Raw genomic sequence first — 18,297 nt, 5'->3', positions numbered from 1 at the left:
CTCCTTCCAATTCAGGGTCTAAAAGTCAGTCAAAAATACAAGTTTTGCGATCGCTGCCATGCCAGTTAAGACTATGAGAGGCCCTCCCCCTGGTTCATCCAGAAACACCAGTAAAAGCTGTAAGGTGGAAGACCTTAGGGGCAACAGCAACCTTTTGATCAAGCTTCTGGGGAAGCAAGTTCAGGTGCAGAGCCTCCAGGCTTTTTGGCCTGTGGGCCCATGGCAGCCTGCAGAGCTCCCCCTGCACCTGCCCAGTACCTGCCCAGTACCCCCTGCACCTGCCCAGTACCACCAGCGAACGCAGACGTGGAGATCCACGGCTTTCCCCAGGAGACTGTGCTAAGGGTGGCCCAGGAACTGAAGAGGTTCACGGGCTGCACTTCAGTAACGGCTGGTTTAATCCATAACAAAAGTCCTTCAGGAGCTGCAGCTCCCCAAGGACAGGCTCTGCCAAGCTATTTGCCAGCTTCTGTCTAACCACGACCATCTGCCTGACCCGTCCAGGGCAAGCTTTCCATGGCTTCTGGCCCTACAAGCCCTGCCTGGGCCCTCTTGCTCTGCACTCACGCCAGGAGTTTCGCCCTGAACAGCCCTCACTGCACCGTGGTGCCCTCCTGCTCTGTTTTGACAACGTTCGGAGTAAACTGTCTCCTCCCAAACATCCCCTCCCTCCTGCCGCAGTTACACCCTTCTTGCTCTACTCCGATGTACGTTCCCTTTGCCAGGCCTGCAGGTCTGATCTCCAACCTCCTGCCCACTTCCTTTGACGTGCCGTTTTACTCCCTTTCAATAAGTCAAGTCCTGTTTCTTTCTTCCCTCCTGTTTTTCTGACCAGGATGGTTTCTGCAGGTGTTTCTCCCTCCCCTCTGGTGGCTCCAGGAAAACTTTAGTGACTGTCACTGTGGTTGGTTCTCCCAACTCACCTGTCCTAATGTATCTCAGGCGTTCTTGAATGGGAGGTTGCAGGGCTACATAAAATAATACTAAATAATTATCCGTATGAAGGATCTCTCCCTTCCCAGCAGGTCTGAATTAGCATCCTCTTTCTAGAAGAGTCTCTTAGGATGTTAATTGTCATCTGCCCCCTGGGATGTGTCTAAGCAAACCTTCTACCAGCAAGGTCTATTAGCATGTTAATGTCCTCCTCACTCCTGGAAGTCTCTCTGTATCACTGGCTTAATCGTCAAACAGCTTAATTTACAGACACAAAATTAAACTGGTTGCAATTAATCTCTACGGGCCGGTCATAGCTCGAGCTGAGCACAAACACCGGCCCCGTGCAAGCCACGCCAGCCCTCGCCACCACCGTCCTTTGCTGGCAGAGAGGAGCGCACGTCTTCACCCGGCACGCAGAGGGACCAGGGTGGGAGGTATTTTACACTCCAGCTACGTTTGGAGGAGGAAATAGCTCCTCTGGAAATGCTGACTGAGGGGGGAGGCTCCCTCTAGCTCGGGCTGTGCCCACAGAGGCGAGAGGCACGGGATTTCCAGTGCGGAAACACAGCATGCAGCGACCACAGCGAAGTGCGCCAGGAACCAAGGGGCTGAGGGCCCCCACCACTGGGGCCGTGCACCTCCCGCACCTCAGCTTCACTCAAGGCGTGTCGCACTGCCTCCGCCGATTCTGCGATTAGACCTGTTGCTAATTAAGCGCGATCTATTTTTAAAAGAGTTGCATCATTTAAATAGACTTACAGCCCGATCAGAAGCGAAGCAGTGCAGTTTGCTTAGACGGGGCTTCACTGCCTTCTACCAGGCTGACCCGACGGGGGGCCAAACGGGCTTCGCCCTGCCTGCCTTACGCTTCTGCTGCAGCTTCAGGGAGGCAAACCTGCACCCACTGAACGATGCAGGGCGCTGGAAGCTGGATGGGCCCAAGCTCCAGCACAGGCTGAGCCTGGGTGGGCTCGCTGACTGCCACAAACAGTGTTTGGGGTCTGCGGGGCTCTTGCTGGGACCCTCTGAGCCAGAAGACGCCGGCCTGGATGCGACCAGTCTGCCAGGACGGGTTATTTACAGACGCACCACGTAGCTGCAGTTGACGCAATTCCTATTCCTCCTCTCACACTGTGCCTCAGAGGCGAGCAGATGATGAGCCACCAGGAAGGGGGTGCTGGGGTCCTCGCCTCGCCCGTGCCAACGCGAAGCGGTGCCAGGAAGGAGAGGCGAGAAGTTTTGCTCTGCGTGCGGCCAGCAACCACGGTGGCTGCGCTGCGACTCGTGCGTGGGCGGCTCGGGCCGGGCCGCGTAGGGGGAGGCGAGTGCTGTCCTCTCTGCGTGTGCGAGAGATGACCTTGGGAAAGGTGGCTTCAGTCACCGTCCCCGGCCTGGCAATATGCTCCGCTGGGAGCGAGCCAACGCTCTGAGCAGACAGATCTAACCTGATCCAGGCTTGGCCTCACTGGGACGTGCTCCAGCCATGACATCACTCGGTAATGCTACGTGTATTTACTACTGGGGGAAGGTGCGGGATCGGAGCCTGAAATCCCTGCTTTATCCCCGGAGCAGGTTAGGGACAGGAAGCAGCGTTAGCAGCCCCATCCGGGTGTTCTTCAGGCTAAGAGGAATCAGGTTCCGCAGCCAACACAGCCCTCAGCCCTGCTGTCTGAGAACTCGCATCCCCTATTTTCACGCTCCCCGTGAGGTGTGCTTGCCACCCGAACCTCGGGAAGCCCCTTGCAGGGTGCCACCACCCCCCTCTTAGCTCGGACTCATCTCACGGCACTTTGCAAGCAGAGCGAACGGATACCTGGAGTCAGGTATCCACTGCGCCATCCGCAGACGTTACATCAATAATGGATCAAGGGATTAAATGCAGAGCTGAAGCAACCAGAAGGGAAATTCAGACTTTTAAAAGACGTGAAATCGCTCTCGTTGCACGTGGAGCAGCACAGGGCCTGAAATTCCGTTGGGGGCAAGGAAGGCACCCCAGCCCATCAGGCAGCCACGGGCTTCAGGCCTGGCCGGGACACGCTGCTGGGGCACAGGCTTGTAGCTGTGAGTCACTGCTGAGGACCAGACAGTTTTAGACAGGTAGGTGACAGATGGCTACAGGCAGGGGATCAGAGGGAATCAGCGGTATGGCAGCAGCGTCAGGACAGCTGCCCGTTGGGGCTTGGGAAGCTCTAGAGCAGGCGAGGAGGCAACCTCGCTGAGCTTGCAGGGGCAGAGCAGGAAGAGGGGAGTAGCTCGGTAGGGACCAGAGCTGTTGGAGGCCACGAAGGAGCAGACTGCTCCGTGGGAATGCTCCCGGAGAGCTGCTGAAGCACGCGGAGCTCAGGCGGCCAGGCATCCATCAGCGTGCGGGGGGTGCCTGAAGTCAGCTCCGAACCCCACGGACCGCTCGGGAAGCTCTGTGCGAGCAGCCGTCGCTCCGTGCTGCTCAAATCCATCGGCAAGCGAGAAGCCTAAAGCCTGTCATTAGGGATCATAAAAACAGTAATTAGACCAGACCGGCACGAGTTCACGCCCAGACCATCAATATGAGGCATTTACCCAGCAGCAGGGGACCACTGCCCTCGGAAATCTTCCTCGGCTGGGGACGGGGGAGGCCTGACGCTCCACCTTGCCAGTCATATAGGCACGAGGCTGTTTTATTGAAGAAGCCCGGGATGGCGTGCGGAGGTAGGGAGGTTGGAGCTGCACTACCAGGAGCATCAGCAGGACTCCTCGCCGGCCTCCCAAGCGGCCGCCTCTCTAAATGCGATCTTGTTTGCCAAGCCCAGCTCTCTTCCAAGTGCTAATAGGTGACATTAACTAAAACACGAGCCAAGCTTAAAGTAAGGGTTCTTCTAATCAAAGTTCTCCAGAAGCTTTATTCTCTTGGCTTCTTTGATGCTGGCACTTGACTGCTCACACAGGATTTACCCTGATGTTTGACTGTAGTAGTCATAAATCACTTGTATAACCTATTAAAAATAAATGCCCATCTTTCCACCCCGGTAGGCGCTGAATCAGCAGAGAACTGCACCCACGGTAGCACAGGCCAGGTGTTTTTGCCCTGACGGCTGACGTAATGGCTCCTTCCCTTGCGGTACAGGTGCTGCAGAGCTACAAGGGGGCTCAGCCGAGGCGGTCGGATGCGTATGGACAGCCTGGTGCTCCAAAAGCAGCTGGGTGGCTGACGTGGATGGTAGGCAGTTAGGGAAAGAGTAACAGAGCAAGGACCGAGGGGTCACGGAGCTCCTCCCTGTCAGCGTCCTTCCAGTTTGCTGTGGGACAGAAATGTGACAGACAGAAATAGGCCCGACAGCACATCCCCAAGTGCCCTCATTTCCCTGCCCTCACGCAGCGTTCCTTCCTCCTTGGCACCAGGGTATCGCTTTCCTTTTAGGAACTGAGGGCTCACAACTGTCAGCAAAGGGTAAAAGCACTCGATAATTAAGTACAGACTTTTCTTTTTTTCTCTTAAATATTGCAAGTAAGCTGCAAGGAGCAAAAGCCCCGAGGAAGCCTCCCTGCAGAGGCCGACAGCCCGCGCTGCCGTGCTCCAGCGGGTCAGGAGGACGCAGAGAAAGGCTTCAGGTTCCCCGCAGCGCTGATCTCTGACGGGGCTGACGCTGGGGCTGCCGAGGCGGCCGTACAGCGGTATTTGGGAAGTGAGAAATCGTTATTTCCCCTCAGCTGCTAGCTCGGAGGCCCCAGAGAAGCTTGTTTGCAGTGTTTTTTGGTGAAGTGTGACGAGAAGCCAACCAAGAGGGAGGCCGACGGAGGGACAGGAGCACCCGAAAAGCCCCCAAACCTTTATTTTTGACCAGCTGGGCTCTGACGGAGCGGGCCGGGCACAGATCAACGAGACTAAGCCGGGTGCGGGACGGGCTGACGGCAAATCCCCCTCACGCCATTACTTAACGGCGGGCCCCGCGGGGGGGGGGGGTTGTGCCCGGGGGCTGCCGAGGGCCGGGGCTCAGGGCGCGGGGCTCGGTCCCCGGGGGCACCGGGGGGGGGGGGGGCCCTGAGGCGGCGCCGCCACCTCACGGTGGTGCTCCCTCCCGCCTCCTGTCACTCACAGGCCCCCACCAATGAGCATCCCCGCCGCCGCGCCACGCCAGCCAATGGCAGCCAAGCTGTGTCCCGCCCCTTTAGCTCCGCCCTCCCCTCTCCCGTCGCCCTCCGCGCGTTGTGTGTTGGGGGGGGGGCAACAGAGCGCCGCAGCGCCCCCCCCCTCACACGCACCCCGCCGACGCGCTGACGTCAGGGCGGCGCTGTGCCGCGCTCCGCCAACGAGCGGCGGCGACGCGGCGGGCCAATGAGCGGCGGCGTCTCAGCGAGCGGCTGCGAGCGGGCGGCAGCGCTGCGAGCGGGGCCGGGCCGAGCGGAGCGCAGCGGGGCCATGGAGCGCGGGGCCGGCACCGCCACCGCCACCGGCACCGGGACGTGCGGCCGCTGCTGCTGCTGCTGCCCGCCGCCCCTGCACTAGCCCCGCGCCGCGCCCCTTCACCCGCCGCCTCCTCCTCCTCCTCTATGCGGCGGGGCCGGCGGAGCCGCCGCCAGGCCGCGCTCCCCCGCGAGGCTGCCCTCGGCCCGCTGAGAGCGGAGAGCCGGTAAGGGGCGGGGGGGGGGACCGGGGGGGGGTTCAGAGGTGAGGTGGGGGGGGTTAAGGGGTGAGGGGGGGGAGTGGGGGTACCGGGGGGGGGGGCTCGGTAATGGGGGGGGCGGTAATTGGGGGGGCGTCCCGGTAATACCGGGGGGTTTCTGGTAATCTGGGGAGGGGTTATCGGTAATACCGGGGGGTTACCTGTAACGGGGGGGGGGGGTTATCGGTAATAACGAGGGGTTATCGGTAACGGGGGGAGGGGTTCCCGGTAATACCGGGGGGTGACCGGTAACGGGGGGGGGGTTCCCGGTAATACCGGGGGTTACCGGGAGGGGGGTGTTTTAGGAGGCGGCCGCCGCCGGGGCTGCTCGGGGGCAGCGCGGGGCCGAGCCGCGGCCGTGACCCCCCCCCCCCCGTGCACCGGGGGGCGTCGTGCCGGGGGGGGGGGGAGCAGCACCGGGAGGAGGAGGACGGGAGGGGGGGGGAACAATGCCCCGGGCTGCCCGCTCGGTAATTTCCGCTTCCCATTTCATCAGCCCGGGGAGGCGTCAGAGCCCCGCGCGTGTGCGTGCGGCCGAGGCGAGCCGCCGCCAGCCGGCCGGGCCCGGCCGCGCTCCGTTATTTATTTATTTATTTATTTATTTATCCGTCTCTTTATTTATTTATTTATGTAATCCCCGGCTTCATCCAGCCTTTGTGCCCCGGGGAGGGGCCGCCCCCCGCCACCCTTTGCCCCGGGGGCGGGGGGCAATCCCGGGGGCAGGCAGGCGGCCGCTCGCCCCCCCCCGTCCCCGTCCCCGGGGCTGCCGCCGGCCCCGAGCCCCCGCCGCCCCCCAGCAGCCGCCCCGCGGCGGGGCCCGGCCCGGGCTCCCCCTTCCCTCCCTCACTCCCTCCCTCCCCGCGGAGGCTCCGGGGGCCGCGTGTGTGCGGATTGGCTCCGGCTCGCGGCCCCCGGCTGTGTTTTGCTCTCCGGTTGCAGGGGGGGTGGGGTTCCTCCCCCCGGCCGGCCCCGTACCCGGAGCGCTCTCTCACCGCCGGGGGACGCGGCCCCGAAGGCAGGGAGCAAATTCCAGGCAGGGCTCGGGAAGCGCCGGTGCCCTCCCGGCGGGGCTCCCCGGGGCTGCCAGCGCTGCGCTTCGTGGTGCCGGGCGCTGCCTCGGGGTGCCGGGATGGGTGTAAAGGGAAGGAGCCCGGAGCTGCGCGGGGTTTTGGCTTTCTTCTGGTCCCTTCCCGGGACGGGACGTCTTTATGTAACCACAGTTACCGTTCCTGGGGGGGGGGAACAACGCTCCGTGGAGTTGGGAGGGGAAGGGTAACTCGCTCCCGCGCGCTTTCGGACGGCAGCGGTATGTTCTTTTGTGCGTGCTCTGCCGGGAACTAAATATTTGACTTGATTAACTTAAAAAGGAAAAGTTGGCGCTCTTACGGCACGGGGTTTGCCAGCAGATTAAGGGTGCCCGCTGGAGCACTTTTAAACCATGGTGGTGGCGCGCAGCACAAGGGCTGAAAAACCATGGGGTGGGACTGGGAGCGAGACCCGCAGGGGATTCTGTGTCCCGGGGCGGGGGGAGCGTTGGTGCTGCCCCCAGCCGCGGGGAGCGCACGATCCAGCCCCGTGGGGTGGTCTCCGTGTGTGGGTACACGCTCAGGGCTCTCCGTCGTGACCCTGTCCCCAAGCTGGGGGCTCGGCTCCTGCAGCGCGGGGGTGCTGCGGGCCTCTTCTCTCCCAGGTGCTGGGAGAACTGGGGAGCTTTGGGACTCGCCCCTGCGAGACTTGGGGAGCTTTGGGACTTGCCAGGGCGCATCTGGCCTGGGTTTCAGCGAAGTTTGCTGCGAGCCCGTGCCGTCGGGCTGGCCGTGGCTTGCATCACCCCCGGCCTCGTCTGAGTGTGTGGCGAGGCTCCGGCTCGCGGCAGCCTCGGTCGCCTCTGCAGCTCACGAGCCCCGTGGTTTCTGCGCTCCGACTCGCTCCGTTCCCAGCTTTGTGTGTGTGTGTGCTTGTGTCTGCTCTCAGGCGTGACTGCGGAGGCCCGGCCGTACAGGCGCTCGCGGCTGTGACAGGCTGGGAGCTGGAGGTGTTGAGCTTAGCGTTTCCCAACTGCTTTTGCCATTCAGTGCTGCTCTTCGAAGTGAACTCTTGTCCCTGTCTCCATTTCATAAGAAGGTGGCGCAGGGTGAATTGATTTTCTTTTTTTTACGTGCTGCTTTTTGGTTTTACGACGTCGTAACAGCACTTTCTCAGGGTTAAACGTGTGGATTGTCCAACGTGGAGACTGGGTCTGGGGGGAAGAAGACTCAAACCAAAAACAGATCACCAAAAGACCCCCCCCCAAACAAAACCCCCTTCACCAAAGTGCTGGGCTTCACTTCTTCCTTCCTGTGTGGCAGACAACCCGTTAAGGTTATTTCATTTTCTACTTTTGTTTTAATTGACCAAATCCCCCCCCCAGACGCTGTGGAACAAAGCGAGGCGTTGCGCGGTGTCGTGCGGCGCGCTCTCTGCTCAGCAGAGCAGACAAATGTATTTCTCTGGGGTCAGCGCAGCCCGGTCGTGTTAATCAATACTGCACCAGCAGTGCTCTCTTTCAGTAAACCAGATGGGCTGCCTACAACTGGTGGTGATTATTTTAACTGTGTAATTGTAACATGGCTGCGCGATGACAGTGTTTCCTGCAGATACTTCAAAGCGAGGTTCCTGACAAGTCTATCTTCGCAGCGTTTAATCTGCGCTCTTTGTCTCTGTGTTGTGGCTTTTGGACACATGTTTGAAGTACTACCATTTTTTTTTAACCCTCCTGCTTTTTTTTTTTTGCATTAAAAGAAAGCGGTGCTCTGTAATAAGGAGGGGTCTCAGGCGAGGGGACGGGAGCAGGGTGGCCGCTTTCTGGGGGCTCGCGCCGCGGTGTAGATCCTGGCGGTGACTAAGGCGAGGAGGAGGAAGAGCGCTGAGTTGCCGTGAGGAAATGGCGGTATTTATTTCGAAACGGCGCCTGCCTGCCGCGAGCGCGCTCGGGGGAAACGTCTTCGGGGGCGGCGTGAGTCGCAGCTGGGACGTCCTCGTTGCTCGCCGAAGAACTCCTCCTGCAAGGGAAGGCAGTCGGCGGGACCGGAGCTGCTTAATTACATTTCGTAAAATTAATGAGTGGCAGCTTTCTTGCGAGGCTGGCCCCTCGTCTCGGCCTGCCGAGTACCTGAATTTCCGGCTCGGCAGTCTGCGTTCGGCGCTGAAACCCTTCCCTGGTATGAAGGCTTAACGTAGGGAGGCCCGTGGCAAGTAGGGGCAGGTCCCGGAGCTTTTCAGTAGGGCAAGGGAAATGCTACCTGGGAGTGTTTACGTGGTGCCGGTGGCTCTTCTAATCGCGTTGCCTTGGCGAGGCGCTGGCAGGGCGCTTTGTCTGCTGCCTCCGTCGTGACCAGGAGCTGCGTGCGCCTCCGTTGTGGAAGGCTGCCGGGAGAAAGCGGTGTCTCCATGGCAAAGGTTTTCGTGTTTCGTGATAAACTTGCGTGTATTTTTACCCCCATCTAATTTAAACAGTCTGCACGACGCTTTGCAGGAATGATTTGTATGCGGCCTTTAAATATTTTCTCTTCCCTGCGAGAGATGAGAGGCGAGGAGCTGCCTTCGCCGAGGGCACGAAGCCCTTCGCTCCCCAGCCAAGTCTTATGTAATTTGTATGCCGCTGATGCGCCGTAATCAAAAATACTCGCGTGAACGTGAAAGGGGAGCCTTGTGGCCAGCTCTCCGGAACGGCCAGCGCCCCGAACAGTGTGGGTTTGTGCAGCCACGGCCTCAATAAAGCCCGCTTGAGCGGGGCACTGTCTCGGTGCCCCGCTGCGAAGCGCGGTAGGAAGCGGTCGGTGCCCATGGGACGGAGGCTGCCTCTCTGCACCCGCAGTTTTCAGCCTTTGCCACGTGAGGACGGGTGCTGCAGGGTGGCTTCTTGTGCGACCGTTCGGTCCTTCAGCATCTTCATTTGTCTGAGCCTGGGCGGCGGTGCTGGCTTCGTCTGTGACTAGTTGTAGGTGATGCCGATTTGTAATCCTTCGTGAGTGCCTGAAAAATAAAGAAAAAAGGAGCTTAAACGCTCGTAGCAGCGAAAAATCTGTTCGGCGTGCAGTATCTGCGAAGAAAGCGGGCGCACGCGCCGGTCTGCGTAGTCTCCGTCAGCCGAGCTGAGGGCTTTCAAAAATCTGCTCTAATTTTTATGCTGCGTGTGGAATGGCTAATCCCATAAAAGCCTCGCACCTTTTGACAGATGAAACGCTGCTGTTTCTTCACTTATTTGAGCAAAATATTTTTATAGACGGTATTAGCGCCGTGGCTCCAAGGGTAATGCAGCCCTTCCACGAGAAGGATCTCGCTTTGATCTGGCAGCTTTCAGGACCCATTTCCAGTCGCCGCCTTCCATTAGCTCTGTTTATAGCGGTGCCCTCGGACTTGCTCTGTTTATATGGCTCTTCAGGGTGTTAACGTTCCTGCGTGCGCGAGTTCCCTTTAATAAACTGGGGGGATAATTGGGGTCAGCAAAGGAAACAGTCCCGTTTGAGGGCCCATTTCGGTCAGCTGGGGGCTTCCCCTCGATCCTGGGTGCGCCGTGAGCCGAGCGGTCGGGCACGGGGAGCCGTGGGGTGGCCCCAGAGCGGGGCCGTGGGGTCCCATCGCCGTGTGGATGAGCTCCTGTGCTCCTCGTGGTTCTGCTGCTGCCGACAGAGGCCGAAACCGCGGTCTGCGGCGGAGAGGCCCTGCCCCAGCGTGAGCAACTGGCCGGGGTAGCCAGAAGCCAGCAGTGTTTTTCTAGGTCAGGGTTGAAGGCGCTGTCGGGGCGGTGATGGGAAGCATGTAGTGCCGTCTGCGTCGCCCTGCCATATGGACGTGTGCGGTGCTGCCCTCGGCGTTCCTGCGCTGAATTATTTATCTGCCGAAAGTCTCCGGGCAGCCTCCTTCGCCCTGCCTCGAAGACAACCAAGCGTAGCCCGTTCGTAGCTCTACGCTAAGTCTTCCGCTGCGAACCGTTGCAGCAGCAAGGTACGGGTTGTGCGCTAGGTCTGCGTTGGTAAACCCGAGCTGCCAACGTCTGATGCCTCGTGGAAACGGTGAGGCATCGGTCGTGCTGCTCCCCAGCCCGGGCAGGCCCCAGAGCGCTGGGGCTGCTGCCGGACTCCCCCGCGAGACGCGGCGCCTGCTCCTTGTGCATCGACCGGAGCCTGGAGGAGAGTGTGGAAAGGGAAGGGTCGAGCACTTAGCGTATGTAAAGGCAGCCTTGTCTCCACGAGGGCTGGAGGAGGCTGACCTTGTTCTCACGTGCGACCAGCGAGAAGGCCTCTCTCCTCTCCTCTCCTCTTGCGTTGGCTGTGCCTTGCTCCGAGACGAGTGCTGTGCGCGTCCCTGCGTGGAAAGCGGTGCTGGAGGAACTCCGGGGAGACCAGCAGCTGTGTGTGGTGTGGGAGAGGCCTAAAATCACCTCCCCAACAGCGATGTGAAGCTGTTAATATTTTGTCCCGAGCATGGCAAGGTAGGGAGGTGTTACCCAGAAAAAAAAAAGAGCCCCGATTCAGAGGTAGCGGGCGGTGGGGAGCTGCTGCCCCTGCGCAGCGTAGGGCTGGTGGTGCTGTGCTGCTTTGGGCACCTCGCAGTGAAGTGTGAGAGTACGTGCAGTCAGGAGCTCGAGTTAAAAACAAACAAACAAACAAAAAACAACGCAGTAGAATGGCTCTAAAGGAAAATGAGGTGAATAGAAACATCGCTATCAATGATAAATTCCTTAATTGCAGTTCGTGGTCCATCTTCGTTTTCAGCGGAGCAGACATGAAGGTGCCCCCTGCCCCTGGGTGAGCAGTGCACCCAGCCTTATCAGCTTATCTGGGCAGGAGTTCAGAGCTGTAAAAACCATATCCTGCTTGCACCTTCCAGCCTATCCTGTGACCTGCTCTGTGTAAACAAGCTGTGCCAGGAGCCCCACGGCGCTCGCGAGCGGCTGCCTTTCTGCAGGCCGGCTGGAGCCGGGGGGAGGCGGCGAGGTGGGGTCCCGGGGGCTGCAGCCCCGATGTCCCGCTGGCATGGGGGTACTGCGAGGAGCAGGAGTCCCCTGGTGGACTTCAACCCCTCGGACCGCTGGTGCTCTGCGTGCTGGTGGTTGTTGCCGGTGATCCCAGGGGTGTGTTAGCGCAGCAGGGAGTGCTGCTGGCCCTGGGACGCGGTGACGGGGTGGCCCCTTCCTAGTCCTGCTGGTACCTGGGTGTGCGGGGTGCTCTGGGGGGAGCACGTCCTGCTCGTGGCAATGCCGCTGTGCCATTCGGTGCCCCGGTTGGTGCCGGCTGCGGGGTGCCGGTGGGCTGGGTGCGCGAGGACCCAGCTCTCCGTGCGGAGCCCTGTCGTCCCGGGCAGGCCCAGAGCCAAACGCGCGAGCCGGGTTTGGAAACGTAAACCCGTGCGCCTTGGAGGCTTCGCCTTTGACTCCAGCTCGTGCGGCTGCTTGTCCTGCCCGCTCAGAAAGGACATCCGAGAATAGGCTGGGAGAAGGAGGGCAGCTGAGAACCGCTGCGCGTCTCCGCTTTCCTGCCTCGCCGGAGGCTCCTGGCGCGCTGGGGGCCGCGCGGAGATCTCCCGGCCCCTGCTCTCTCTGCTCCTCTGTCGGGGTTTGAGGTGCCCTGCGCTGCTCAGAGGTGCTCTGTTGTGGGGGAAGGTGCCGAATTAATTTGCCTTCCCTGTGATCAGCGCTGCCGCTGGGGTGTTAAACTTGTTCTGCGGTGAGCTGAGTTGCCTTTCAGCCCTCCCTCGTGCGAGGGAGGAGGGGTCAGGTAAGAAGGCAGCTCTGTGGCTTTTTCCAGGCGTGCTGAGCGGTGCTCTCTGGTTAGAAAGCCGTGGGTTAGAGTCTTAAAATGCTGAATGTACTTCTGCAGCCTGTTACCGTCTGCTAGCTTCCCCTGCTTCCCTCGCCATCTCCCTCCTGCCTCTCCCCCTCCTGGGATCTCTCCTCAGAGCTGCCGCGCTGCCTCGGTCCTCCTCTGGCCCTGCTCAGCCAGAGTTCTCGTCTCTAATTTTAGCCAGTCTGCCTTTTGATGTTTCCTCGCTCCTCTTCCTGCCTTTCTGCTTCTCTGAGATCATCGTGCATCTCCGTCTCCCTGTTGAGATCTGGGCTGGGCCTTTGCGCGCTGGGAGGAAACGGCCCCAAAATGGGGCGAGCAGCCCGGGAGCTGGGGGGTAAAGGCTCTGAGGGACTTGTGCAGGGGGTGGGAGCTTGGGGGGCCTGCCCTGCTTCCCTCCGACGGCTTGTCCCCTGCTTGGGGCAGCTCTCTGAACATTTTATTGTGGGGGTTCATCCTGTGCGTGGACAGTGGGGCTCTCTTCCGCCACGCTACTGAGAACAGCGGCAGGCAGAACGCGCGGCGCAGGTAACTGGCTTCAGAGAGCGTTCGCAGGGAAAACAGCGTGGATGCGTTTTGGCACAGCAAGGGGCGAAGGCGGCTCCGCACAAGGCTGCGGTGCCCGGCCCGGTGGTGCTGGTGGCTGGGCCTGGTGGGCTCAGCACCCTGCGGGCGCGCTGCGTGCGCACGTAACGCGTGCAGGATGCGGCCACGCGCTGGGGTAGGTGCGCGGCCTGGTTTAAAGTTCTTGTGTGAAAACAACGGCGTTCAGCCCCTCTGCCGCTGCAGGAAGGAGCGTCGGCAGGAACCCCGTCGCAGCAATTGCTGGGGGCTTGAGGAGGAACCTGGCAATGCCGCTGTGCTGTGATTTGCAGGCTTCTGGGCTGAGGCTGGAGCTGTTCTCTGCGCGGCGCGTGGGGGGAGAGACGCACGCGTCGTTGTGGAGGTAAACGCGGAGGGGATCGTGTCTGGGCTGCCATCGGCGACTGAATGAGCCCAAATGGGAGCGGCAGCGCTGCTGTGGGCTCCGCACCAAGCGGTCCTCGGGGAGAGTGGAGCGTGACCGGAATGCGCCTGGCGGTGCGCGAAGTCGGTGTCTGTGGGTCACCCAGCCTCACCTGGAACGGTTCTCGTTACCCGGCGACTTTCTGGCCCGACTTGCTGTTGTCAACAGTCGCAGCGAATGATTAACAAGCGATGCTCCCCGAGCGTGGTTATGTAAAACGTTAACGCGCTGCGTTCCTTCGCATCAGCATTATGATGCGCTGAGGGCCTGGAGCCGGACTTCAAAGGAGGGAGTTTGCTTTATGGCTGAACCTCTGAGCAGTTTTATGCGCAGGGTGGAGCGAACTCGCGGAGAATATTGCAGTTTTCCCACCGTCATAAAAAGTTATGATCCTCATGATTCAAGCATTGTTCTGGAGGCGGAGGCAGGAGGCAGGCTGCGAGGTCAGAGGGAGCGCGCGTGGAGCGAGGTCGGACGTGCCCGCGCAGGGGACGCTGCCTGCCGCGGTCCCGGCTTGCCGCACGGTGCAAGCGGCGCCTCGTGCTCCTCTGCCTCTCCCTGAGGACCCGGCAGCTGCCTTCCTCCCAGGGCTTCTTCCCGACGCGGGGCCCCGAGCCGTCCCCACGACACCGTGCGCCAGTCCCTAGCCTGCTTTCCTTCCTTGGGCTCTCCTTCGGGGCACGAGCCAAGCGAATTAAAAAACAAATAGACGGCTGCCTCTGGAACCAGGCTCGTTCCAGTGAACTTCGCTCACGCTTCAGAAGATGCCCAAAGTCTCAGATGGGTTCCCTGGCAAGAAGGGCTGTGTAGGCTGGAGGAGCAGGGTGGAAGAGCGCGGGGTTACCTTTTTAAGCCTTACTGCTGAAAACCGTGGGCTGACAGTGTGCTCCCATGCCCTGGGCTGCCTCTGGACCGCAGCAGGGTGCGAGCTCTGCGAATCCGGGGGTATAAAACCCCGTTCAGTGCTCCGTCAGTAAGGTAGAGGTGATTAAAGTAAGTCACTATTCCGGTCTCAGTCTGATCTCTATAAATATTCCGAGGGACTCAGCCTCTCGTTTAAAACATTCTCTCCTGGGATGAGGAGGTACAAACGCGCTCTTTGTTTGCAGCCCGGAGAACGGAAGGACCGCGACGCTCCGAAGCTTTCTGTCTTCTGGAAAACTGCTTCTCGCAGGACGTGCGCTATATCCAAGGGTGCGCGTACCTGCGTTAGGGTGGCTTGCTTTCCCTTCTGCTAGCGTGAAGGATTTTATTCTAAATACGTGAAAACTTGAAAAAAGGGCTGGCTGCGATCCCTGCCTCTGGGAGATCCATTAGCTGTTACATCTCCCCCTTTATTTATTTCTGTAAACACATGTGTGAATGTAAACACTCTTATCCAGAATGGCTTCGCAAATCTTCCTGCATTAACATATATTGTCATGGAGAATAATTTTCATTTAACCGTAATTTGCTTTATATTTTCCTCCCCGGTTGCTATAGAAACGCAGTCCGATGTGGCAGTGCCGACTGCCAGGAGCTGGGTGATGCGGTGCCTTTATAATGGACCTCTGTTCGTCGTGCCGCAGCTCGCGCCGAAGGACCCGCGGCTGTTTGCAGGAGGCACTTGGTCCGTGTGAGGTGCCCGGGGCGCCTCGGCTCCAAATTCGGAGTTAGCGAGGGCGCTTCTGTGCGCTGCAGAAGTTTTGTCGCGAGGACCGCCTGTGTGTTAAGACGACTGGAATTGACGTTTGCTGATGGCGCATCAGTTAGGCTTCGTTTTCAATTTTCGTTTCGTTTGCTGTCGCAGCCTAGCTGGTGATGTGCTTTCTGTGGCGCACGGTTCGGCTGAAGATCTTCAGCATTTGAAACGCCGCGATGAGACACTTGTTATCCTTATCTGTGCATAAAAACAGGCTCTTGGTAACAACATGTGTCCTTCTGGTGGCCGCAGCAGCCGGGCAGGCACCTGCTCTTCCACCCCACGCCTGTGGGGAAGGACGGGGAGCTCAGCCTGCAGGGGCGATCCCAAAGCACTCAGTCCTGCTTGTAGGGCCACACGTTTCGGCTAAGCGCAGGTAAACGGGGCGGAGGCAGGCTCCAGTCTGTTGGCTGTTGTGGGGTTTGGGTCCCTTCTGCACCCCTCCTTTTGGCCTCCTTGTGTCTGTCTCAAGCCACGGCTGCTGCTCCTCTCGACTCTGCCTTTCCCCTTGGTTCCTTACACTCGTGAGCCCCCGGACACGGAGGATGCAGATGCAGCAGGACATATGGCTCATGCAGTGTCATCGCCCAGGTGCCGGCCACCTTAGGGTGCGCTGAGGAGCTGGAAGGGCGCCGGTGCCTTTGGGGATGGCTTGCTGAAGCCTCGGGAGGGCTCGGCTCCCAGCTGCCAGGGTAAGGGTCGAGGTGGGATCGCCTCAACTTGAGCTCGCCGTTTAGCAAATGATTCGTTTTTGCTTAATGGGATGAGCTAAAGGAGAGGAGATCAGCCTCGTGGGAGTTCCTTTCGTCTGCGCTCCCATGGCCGAACCCTGAAACTGTGACTTGGGGATTCCGCTTGCCTCCAGAATCAGATTTCCCCCAAACGCATGTTTAGTTGGGATTTAGGTCTTAAGGAAGATTTGTACGTTGGCCCTTTCTTTCCTCCCCTTCGTGGGCAGGCGCCAATTGTCCCTTACGTAACTGCAGATTATCCCGGCACGTGGATGCGCTCGGATGCATATGGTCTCACAGTCGGTTCTTGGTGCTTTACGGAAAGAATTGAGTAACATTTTGTTCTGTAATGCAGTATTAAGAAACCGAGCATTTTTCTGTAATGGCGTACAAACAAGTAGTGATAACATCCTATTTAAAGCCTTCGGAGGAGGTAGGGCTGGGGAGGGGAGGCAGGGCTGAATCAGTTCTATTTTTCTTAGTCCTACACGCCATATCGCAGCACGGCTCGCAGCGGCCAGGGAAGGCGAGCGAGTTCCAAAGGAGCTGCCGAGGTGCCTGGGCTGCTCGGGGAGCTGGTGGTGGGGACAAGGGGGCCGTGGTGCCGGGGGAGCTGCTGCTGCCGCGGCTGCAGCCTGCGGGCTCTGCTGGCCGTGTCACCTCCGCCCCGCCGCTCGCTTCCCTGCCCCGTGCCGTGCCATGCTGGTGCTTCCTGATGTGTGCCGGAGGCAGAAGCGAAGCGCGGTCAAAGGCCGGTCCCTGTGGAATGGAGGGCTTGGCAGTGACGTGGCTGTGAGCAGGGCTGTTTCCCTGGGATCTCACGGTGGCTTCTTGGTGAACTCTGCTCCAATTCTGTTTGACTTCAGCTACTCAGAAACCAAGTGTTCTGCACCAAGTGCTTCGTAACTTGCGATTATTTTACCCAAGAGTTGAGCACCGAGATAATAACACAGGAGAACGTTAGGAAGGGAACCTGTGAGCTGGTGCTGAGCCGAGCTGCCCGCCGGGTATCGCCGGGGCAGCCCCAGGTGGGGCTGGGGGCCGGGGCCGGCTCTGCGGTGTCGGCCTGCCCGGGGCTCGCGGGAGCCGCTTCCAGCCAGAAGCGGTGAGCACGAAGGCAGCTGCCTTCCTCCGCTCCTGCCCAGGTCCGGGGCCGGTATCGGAGCAAATCTTCGTGGTGTTTTTTCCTGAAGGCGCAGTGCTGAAGGGCCGCGTGATGAATTGCAACGTGAGCACAGTCCTGTGTGTAAACGGAGCGTGTGGTGACTGAGTTACCTGCTGCGGGCTCAGCGAATAGACTCTTAGCTGATTGCTCTGTTAAACATTCATTCGTTAACCGAAAGAGCAGAATGGCTTCGGTGGCAGAGAGTATTTGGCTTTCTGAAGCTTCGCTTTGAAGCTGGAAATGTTTTAAGGTCCACTTGTTTGCGCTCGGTTTGGGTCTGACAGCTCGTCTGTTACCGTATCAGCACCGCGGAGAAGTGTTAATCGCAGATAAAGCTTCCTAAAGCCCAACCGTCCCTGTGCTCCCCGCTGCTCGCGGGCACCGGGGGTGACTTGGAGCCACTCCGCGTCCCGCAGGCAGCGGTGGGAGCGCTGGGAGAAGCTGGGCCGCCCGGGGGAAGCGGGACATCGGCGGGGAAGAGGGCGAGCTGCAGCCTCCAGCTCCTCGAGCCTCGGCCTCTCCGGGGCTGAGGGAGGGAGAAGCCTCCCCCGGCGAACTTCAGCCTGGGAGATTGCCACCATATTGCTGCCTTCAGATGCCTGCAGCTAAAAATACCCGTGCTGCCGTACAGCAGGCTCTGCGAGAGTCTGCTCGGCTTTCCTCTTTAAGGAGGAGAGCTGCCTTACCGTGTGAAGTGCTTGGGGAATCGCGCGTTTGCTGTGCCGCGTTGCCATTTTGCTTCTTCCAACCAAAAAAAAAAATAATGTGGGAAGAGTTGTTCTGGCTGGAGTTCCCTTTCTGACAGCAATAGCAGAAACGGGGTGGGGTGCCTTGAAAATTCGTAATGATGCGAAGTGCCGGAGGATCGGTCTCCCAAGCTACGCAGACGTCGCCACGTGATGCGTTTTTACTGTTTAGTCTTGTGCAAGACCGGCAGCGTTCCTGCGACGGGCTGTTTAAATAGTTTTGACCGCTTCTGTCTCTCCTAAGCAAAACTGATTAAGAATGCTTTGTCTGCGTCCCATCGCGTTCGCTCTGCTGCATTCCCCCGTTCAGCCGCGTTCATTTGGTTGTAATTTAGCCCTTTTTCTCTGGCTGAGGAAGAATGAAAGCCTACCAGAGGAACACCTATAAACAGTAGTTAGAGTTATTGCTACCTCTGCGCGCTGTGATTCATCTCGGAGGCAGACAACTCGCAGCCTCGGTATCTCATTGCAGTGCAGACAAACTCGGATGTTGTGCTTCAGCGTTGCTGGCGTAGAGGCCTCGGCGGCGATGCTTGTTTGTGGGGAGGCTTCGTTTCCAGGTAACTCC

The 18,297-nt window shown here is 59.6% G+C and overlaps 1 protein-coding gene and 1 long non-coding RNA gene across 4 annotated transcripts in view; one reads left to right on the top strand and one right to left on the bottom strand.

The window, feature by feature from the left end:
• Nucleotides 1–150: 150 nt before the first annotated feature.
• LOC310905473 lies at nucleotides 151–5,079 on the bottom strand. The gene is made up of 2 exons (XR_014589059.1): nucleotides 3,496–5,079; nucleotides 151–3,414 (listed from the first exon to the last, which is right to left on the bottom strand). It is a non-coding gene; the product is annotated as an uncharacterized lncRNA (long non-coding RNA).
• Nucleotides 5,080–5,244: 165 nt separating this feature from the next.
• Nucleotides 5,245–18,297, top strand: part of ANKRD11 (ankyrin repeat domain containing 11) — a 125,126-nt gene continuing 112,073 nt past the window's right edge. Inside the window, exon 1 of one of the 3 annotated variants that reach the window (XM_083851769.1) lies at nucleotides 5,245–5,543. The gene's annotated coding sequence lies outside the window, so the exon portion shown is untranslated. Of the gene's footprint in view, nucleotides 5,544–6,470; nucleotides 18,290–18,297 lie in introns of those variants that run through there. The other 2 variants (XM_083851766.1, XM_083851770.1) reach the window with 2 other exon arrangements.

The sequence above is a fragment of the Anser anser genome, assembly GCF_964211835.1.
Source record: "Anser anser genome assembly, chromosome: 11".
In the NCBI taxonomy this organism is placed as follows: Eukaryota; Metazoa; Chordata; class Aves; order Anseriformes; family Anatidae; genus Anser; species Anser anser.
Note: the sequence above shows the minus strand (reverse complement) of the source record. Positions and strands in the feature narration are given on the sequence as shown.